Genomic DNA, 8,019 nt, shown 5'->3' on the forward strand with positions numbered 1-8,019 from the left:
TGGGGTAGTGGACCTGCTCCCCTATAGGGGTGCAACTGTGCCTTCACCTGTAGATCTCTAAAACAAATACTACAAAGATGGTGCGAGTCCCCCAGGTAAACATTACGCCTTAAAACTTTGCGGGGTCAATTAATCTTGATGACGTCACATCTGAGGAAGGAGAGAGAGGCGTTCAAATCCGAGATAACTAATCGTATTGCACATCTAGAAAAATTACACAAAGACATGGGAAACAATAAGATTTATGGACAACTTACTGCAGAACGAAAATTATTGGAGTCACTGGAATGTTCCCGGAGACAGAAAAATCTTATTTACCTAAAACAAAAATATTGGACCAATTCCCGCAAATCGTTAAAGTTATTATCCTGGAGGGTTAAGGACAAGAAATCATCCAGATTTGTGACAGCAACATGTGACTCAACAGGGAAAATACACACCAAATCTGGAGCTATAAATCAACTTTTGGGGGATTTTTATCCTTATATTCTTCGACCAAACCAAACCTTAATGACATCAAAGCATATCTCTCTTCCAACATCCATATCAAGTAACTTTTGACCCGCATCTCCCACCGATTTCCCCTGCGTCTTTTTGATCCTTATTTTTTTTCAATGTTTTAAATATTTCTCAATGCGATCACCTTCCTAGCAGATGCCTCCCGCCACACAGTGACCTTTGCACCATGCTCCATGGTGGCTGCTCTATGGCCAGTTGTGCTGTATGGCTTTGTGCTTGGCAAGCAGATCCCCATTAAAAACACATAGTAATAGCCTATCCACTCCAGGGTGGAAGACTGTTCAGTGACTCTCTCGACAAGATCCTGGTGGAAACTACAAATAATAACAGGGCCATGCCCAAGAGTTCATGGAAGGACGATAGGAAATCATTTCCATCTCATTCCTTTCGTTCCCATCACACCTTATTCTGGATTAGACCAGATCAAAGGAGGGCCCAGTGCTCAAGCACCTGAAGCCCCTTTTAAGAGACCCCCCATGCCGATAGATTATCCCAGCTTCAGTCCTACAGGGTCAACAAGCCTGATTGGCTGGTCAAGCAAGGAAACCATGATGCCAGAGACATTCCTGAGGATGGCTGGCTTCAGGAATTCCATCCCAGTAGCCTCAACCAGACCATTGCGTTCTGCAAGCTGTCCAGTCTGGCTGTGCCATAAAGATGCACAGTTTTCCCAGACTGCCTCCTTCAGTCTCACAGATCGCTCTCTCTCTCTCTCTCTCTCTCAAAAAAAGGACACTTCCTAAAGCTATGAGCCAGTGCCCTCCTGCGAGCATTGCTCAGGAGTTTACTCTGTATTTTTCTCGGTGCCCAAGAGAAACAGGGACTGGCCATTTTCAACCTGAAGTATGTGAACAGGTCACTTCCACACAGAGACCCTATGATCCATCAGACCTCCACCTATCTCACGGAAGCCTGCTGACTAATTTCTATCCTTCTAGGAGGTTTCTCCAGTTTGCCTCCAGTTCAGGGTTCTTCCCTCTGGCCTAGCATTGGCTCCTTGGGTCTTATCCAAGGTCATAAGAACATAAGAGACGCCAATGTTGGATCAGGCCAAAGGCCCATCTAGTCCACCACTCCGTCACACAGTGGCCAAAAATACCAGTGCCATCAGGAGGTCCACCAGTGGGGCCAGGACATTAGAAGCCCTCCCACTGTTGACCCCCCCCCAAGCACCAAGAAGACAGAGCATCACTTGCCCCAGAGCCCCTATCTATACCTTGTGGCTAATAGCCACTGATGGACCTCTGCTCCATATGCTTATCTAATTCCCTTTTGAAGCCGTCCATGCGTGTAGCCGCCACCACTTCCTGTGGCAGTGAATTCCAAGTGTTAATCACTCTTTGGGTGAAGAAGTACTTCCTTTTATCCGTTCTAACCCGACCGCTCAGCAATTTCATGGAGTGCCCACGGGTTCTTGTATTGTGAGAAAGGGAGAAAAGTACCTCTTTCTCTACCTGCTCTTTCCCATGCATAATCTTATAAACCTCGATCATGTCACCCCTCAGTCGTCTTTTCTCCAAGCTAAAGAGCCCTAAGCGCTTTAACCTTTCCTCATAGGGAAAGTGTTCCAACCCTTTTATCATTCGAGTTGCTCTTTTCTGCACTTTTTCCAAAGCTATAATATCCTTTTTAAGGTGTGGTGACCAGAATTGCACACAGTATTCCAGATGAGGTCGCACCATTGATTTATATAGCGGCATTATGATATTGGCTGATCTGTTTACAATACCCTTCCTAATAATCCCCAGCATAGCATTGGCCTTTTTTATTGCAGCCACACACTGTCTCGACCTTTTCAGTGAGTTATCTACTACGACTACAAGATCTCTCTCTTGATCAGTCTCTGCCAGTTCAGACCCCATCAACGTGTATTTATATTTAGGATTTTTGGCTCCAATGCACTTGGCCACATTGAACCCCATCTGCCATGTTGACGCCCACTTGCCCATCCTTGACAAATCCCTTTGGAGTGCCTCACAATCCTCACTGGTTTTCACCACCCTGAACAACTTCGTATCATCCGCAAATTTAGCCACTTCACTGCTTACTCCCAACTCCAAATCATTAATGAACAAGTTAAAAAGCAGTGGACCAAGTACTGATCCCTGCGGTACCCCACTGCTTACCTCCCTCCACTGAGAAAATTGCCCATTTATACTCACTCTCTGTTTTCTATTAATTAGCCAGTTTTTGATCCCATGATTTTTGAGCTTACTTAGGAGCCTTTGATGAGGAACTTTATCAAAAACTTTCTGGAAGTCAAGGTAAACAATATCTATTGGATCCCCCTTGTCCACATGTTTGTTCACCCCCTCAAAGAACATTAACAGGTTAGTGAGACAAGATCTTCCCTTACAGAACCTATGCTGAGTCTGCCTCAAGGTCCTTGTAGCTCTAGTGGCCCTGATCCACCAGCAAGGAAACTAAATCCATCCTTATCTGACAACATCCTAATACGTGCTCCCAGTTGGGAGGTTACCATCAGGGACACCCTAAAAACCATTCAGCTCCCAGAAACCCATGGCTTCACTTTAAACAAGGAAAAGAGCAGTGTTACCCCTCATAGGGGCTACAACACCTTGGCGTGATCATTAGGCACATGCTAGAATATGGCTAGTTTAGCTAGCGGGCGAGCCGGCCCTGGGTGCTGCTGCTCAATGTCAAAGCTACTTTAGGACTGAGGAGTCAACCTGCCCTGGAGGGGGCTGCGCACCCTCTGAAACAACAGGCTCATAGCCTGGAGGTACAGCTGGGTTCTGGCCAGTGTTAGCCTCCGGCTCACTCATTTTTTTCTTAGTTCAGGAAAGATGGCTCCAGAGTAAACTAATTTATGCAGTAGCCAATTGCTCGCTCACAACTTTAATGCCAGTAGCTCACAAGGTAGAATTTCTGTTCAACCAGACTTTTAATCGAAGAGTTGATTTTTAAAACACCGCTTTAGCCTGGAAACTGTTCTTTTAATCTGTCTGTGGTTTTGTTTTATGATCTGCATTTTTATACTGGGCTGGGACTTTTTAATGCTGATGTCTAATTACTATATTTTAATGTGTTGTTTTTATCGTTTTTATTTTGTAAGCTGCCTTGGGCAGGTTCCTGGAGAGGTGGCATAAAAATGTCCTAAATAAATATATAAAATAAACAACATGCATTGCTAGGAGTTCTGTGAAGAGAGGTCCTGGAGGGTCCCACACACACACACACACACACACACACAAACACCTTGAAAGTCAGGTGGTGGGCAGGGGCCCAGTCCAATCACACCTGCTCATGCCTAAATTTTCAAGGAAAGACCCTAGGAGTTCCACTATTAATCAAAGACATAACAAAAGCAATACATAATTTTTTAAAAAACAGTTCGACAATTACAGGGTGGCAAAGCAAACTTCATGGCAACACAGTAGTGATGTTTTGCTGCTCTTCCAGTGCTGATCTTCCGAAAGTGTAAACTAGATGAGCTGATTTCACAAAGCTGAGGATCAGTACAATTACCAGTAGGCTTTTTGCTCCAGCCTCAGGAGGAATGTAAACCTGAGCTCAGATCTGCAGTAAAATTGACCCAGAAAATCTGGGTCTCAACCTATGGTGTTGGGAGGGGGCACAGCTTGGGGAAGGTGTGATTTGATTCAGGGGAAGTAAAGTACCTCCTTTCACAATGCTTTTCTGCCCAAATGGACCCCTCAGAAAGCTTGGTTACACATATGTGCATATAGTTTGCCCCTAGTGCACAGATGAAACATTGGGTTGCCAGCTCTGGGTTGGGAAATACCTGGAGATTTGGGGGGTGGAGCCTGAGAAGGGTGGGGTTTAGAGAGGGGAGGGGCTTCAATAGGGTACAAGGCCATACAATCCAGCTTCCAAAGCAGCCATTTTCTCCAGGTGAACTGGAGATCAGTTGTAATCCCAGGAGATCTCCAGCCACCACCTAGAGGTTAGCAGTGTTAAACATACAGTGAGCAGAGGGAGTAGAAAAGAAAGCTGCTCCATCACTGAGCACCAAGTCACACATTACAAAGTCCTTGTATCCCCCATGTGCCTGATCAACAGATGTGGAGCTTGGGAGTTCCATGTTTGCAACTTAATTCCCAGGTGTACACAGGCTTGATTCAAATAAGGGCCAAGGCATACATAGCCAGGTGACATTTAAATGTCACTGATGGGCAGGGCTATTTTTGGGCAGGAACGCACAGGAACGGAGTTCCGGCTGGCTCCCAAGTTGGCCACGCCCAGCAGGAACTCATTAGCATAATAGGCCACACCCAACAGCAGAACATCTCGAGTTTTTGCAAGTTCGTTTCAAAATTCGGTGTCAAAGTGTTTTTTTCTCACGTAACAATCCCATAAATCCCATAAATCACAATTCATATCTTCAAGGGCGGACACTGTCTGTCCTTGAAGATATGAATTGTGATTTATGGGATTTATGGGATTGTTACGTGAGAAAAAAACACTTTGACACCGAATTTTGACAAAGATTCTGAAACGAACTTGCAAAAACTCGAGATGTTCGTCAATTTCATCTAAATTCACCTGTGGAATAAAGAAGAAAATAATTATAGCTTCTCTAATTTTTCTTTGTTCTATGAATGTGTGAACTTCTTACAGCAATCACTTTTGGTTTGATTCGAATAAGGGCCAAGGCATACATAGCCAGGTGACATTTAAATGTCACTGATGGGCAGGGCTATTTTTGGGCAGGAACGCACAGGAACGGAGTTCCGGCTGGCTCCCAAGTTGGCCACGCCCAGCAGGAACTCATTAGCATAATAGGCCACACCCAACAGCAGGAACTCATTAGGATTGGCTACATTAGGGGTGTGTGGCCTAACATGCAAAGGAGTTCCTGCTCCCAAAAAAGCCCTGGGTTTTGACAACAAACAAGGAAAACAGAATAAGAAGCAAAAGGTGGGTGTGGCTGGATGAGAACACTTCTGGTAACACGGGTGTGTGGCCTAATATGCTAATGAGCTGTGCTGTTGTGGGTGTGGCCTAATATGCTAATGAGTTCCTGCTGTTGGGTGTGGCCTATAATGCTAATGAGTTCCTGCTGGGCTTTTTCTACAAAAAAAGCCCTGCTGATTGGCTACACATATATTTCCCCAGGGGATCAGGGAAACAGTGCAGGGGGCAGGCCTAAATTCCCTCTCTCCAGAAGAGGGAAGGGAGCGATCAGAAGGATCTCCTCAGCATTGTGGCTTTGAATGAAATGGTGAATATGATGAGCATATGAAAGGATATCATAATATGAGATGATCAACTGATAACAAAGGAAGAAATGTTCTGATCTGGCTGCACTAAAAAGACAGTTTATACCGGCAGGGCATTTAAAAAAAAAAAAGTGCTAGAACTCTCAAGAGGGAAACGAAGTTTTCAATCTTTGAAAACTCGTGAACTGTTAAACATTTTTAAAAAGAATTTGTCAAAGAGGTTCTGGAACTCCATTCCAGCATGTTCCCCCCGAAAAAAAAGCCCTATTATCCACCTATTATGAGGTAATAAAATTTTGTTGTAATGAATATTAATACCCACGAGAGATAAAGTAATATATAATCTTAGCAGCTTGGTGGCCACATATAATGTACACATTTCCACTCACGTGTTATTAGTTAACATGTTTTACCTTAGGTTTATAATTAGGTTTCCAGCAGACCTGGATAAAACTATGTTCTGTCCCTTTAAAGGTAAAGGTAAAGGTTCCCTTGCTCGAAAGCCAGTCGAGTCCGACTCTAGGGTTGCAGTGCTCATCTCCGTTTCAAAGCCGAAGAGCCAGCACTGTCCAAAGACGTTTCCGTGGTCATTTGGCCGGCATGACTAAACACCAAGGCGCATGGAACGCTGTTACCTTCCCACCGAAGTGGTGCCTATTTATCTACTTGCAATTTCTTACTTTCGAACTGCTAGGTTGGCAGGAGCTGGAACTAGAGACAGGAGCTCACCCCATCATGCGGCAACTCGGGTCTTAAACTGCTGAACTACTGACCTTCCACAGCCTGCAGTTCAGCATCTTAACCACTTGAGCCACCGCAGCTCCTTTAATAGAGGCTTAATATGTGGAAAAGGGCCGCTTCAGTTCTTCATGGCATGGAAGTAAATAACATCACCTTGTAAACAACATCCCATTAAGCCTCTGTTAAAAGGGAGGCTTAATATGTGGAAAAGGGCAGCTTCAGTTCTTCATGGCATGGAAATAAATAACACCACCTTGTAAACAACATCCCATTAAGCCTCTATTAAAAGGACAGGACTTCATACATGAAGCACTGCTCATTTAAAAGCAGCTTCCACGTTTCCCTCCCCCCCAAGGGTTAAGCACCACATCTCTCACTTCTCCTCTCACAGTGGTCTCTTCTCAAAGCTATTTTTCTTTATAAAAGGAAGGAGGAGTCCATATGTAGGTTTGGAAGGGTATTATGTATAAGTTTTACAAGTTAAGGGTCCGTGAAGGATCATGAGGAAGACATGCAGTAGGGAATACCCACCCACATACAAGTGCAATAGTGGGAGATTACTGAACTCCTCTGTTGTTAGGTTTTTGAGCGTATCATTACTAAGTCTGTACACTCGTGGTGGCTCAGTAGTCAAAGGTGAAACCACTAAAGTCATGATTTATATCCATAGAGAATAAAAGGAGGGAAACATCCTACATACCGAGGATAGATGTGAGCTGACAACCATGAGGGGAAATTCTCCATGTTGCTGGAATGCACAGAGGACCATAGCAACACATTTAAACTCTTAGCTGTTTAAACCATTGTTTGTAGAATGCCATGACAGTGCACGGAACTTGACACTGGGATGGAACTTGACTTCCGGATGGGCCTTCGAGATCCTGGAGCGGCTGAGGTGTGAAGACTGAGTTTGACAAGATCCTTCCGGAGGCTGGGTTCTCTTTCGTCTATGAAAATGGGTACAAGAGGACTTTGCCCGTCTAGTATAGATTACAGGCAAAATGGATGTCAGGTACTGCATCTTCCTTGATTCCAATAAACATCCTGAGGATAACCATGATAATATTTGTGTTAAAACAATAGGAGTCAAAGAGAACAGACGGTAGCCTATGAAATATTGAACTTGTTTTCCTCAAGTTTAGTGGAATGGAATTACCAGTTTAGTGGAGACATGAAAACCTTTTGTGTCCGAGATCAGACGAGATCGGGCGTGTTCAGGGTGGTATGGCCGTAGGCAGCCTTTTGTGTCATTTTTCAGATCGGGCAACTTAGATGACAATCTCAAATTTAAGACCAAACTTTTTTTTTAAATTCTGAAACTCAGGATCTTGATCATAGGATTCTACAGAGATTTCTGACCTTGTTGGAACTCCTGTTATTGAGCTAGAGATCTTGGTAGCAACATTGCCTCTTTGGACTAGGGATGCCCGTCTCCAGGTGGGGCCTGAGGATCCCCTGAAATTACAGCTCATCTCTAGACTACAGAGATCCGTTCCTCTGGAGAAAATGGATGCTTGGGAGGATGGACTCTATGGCACTGTACTCCACTGAGGCC

The sequence above is a fragment of the Gekko japonicus genome, unplaced genomic scaffold, assembly GCF_001447785.1.
Source record: "Gekko japonicus isolate JY-2015 unplaced genomic scaffold, Gekko_japonicus_V1.1 scaffold249, whole genome shotgun sequence".
Classification (NCBI taxonomy): domain Eukaryota; kingdom Metazoa; phylum Chordata; class Lepidosauria; order Squamata; family Gekkonidae; genus Gekko; species Gekko japonicus.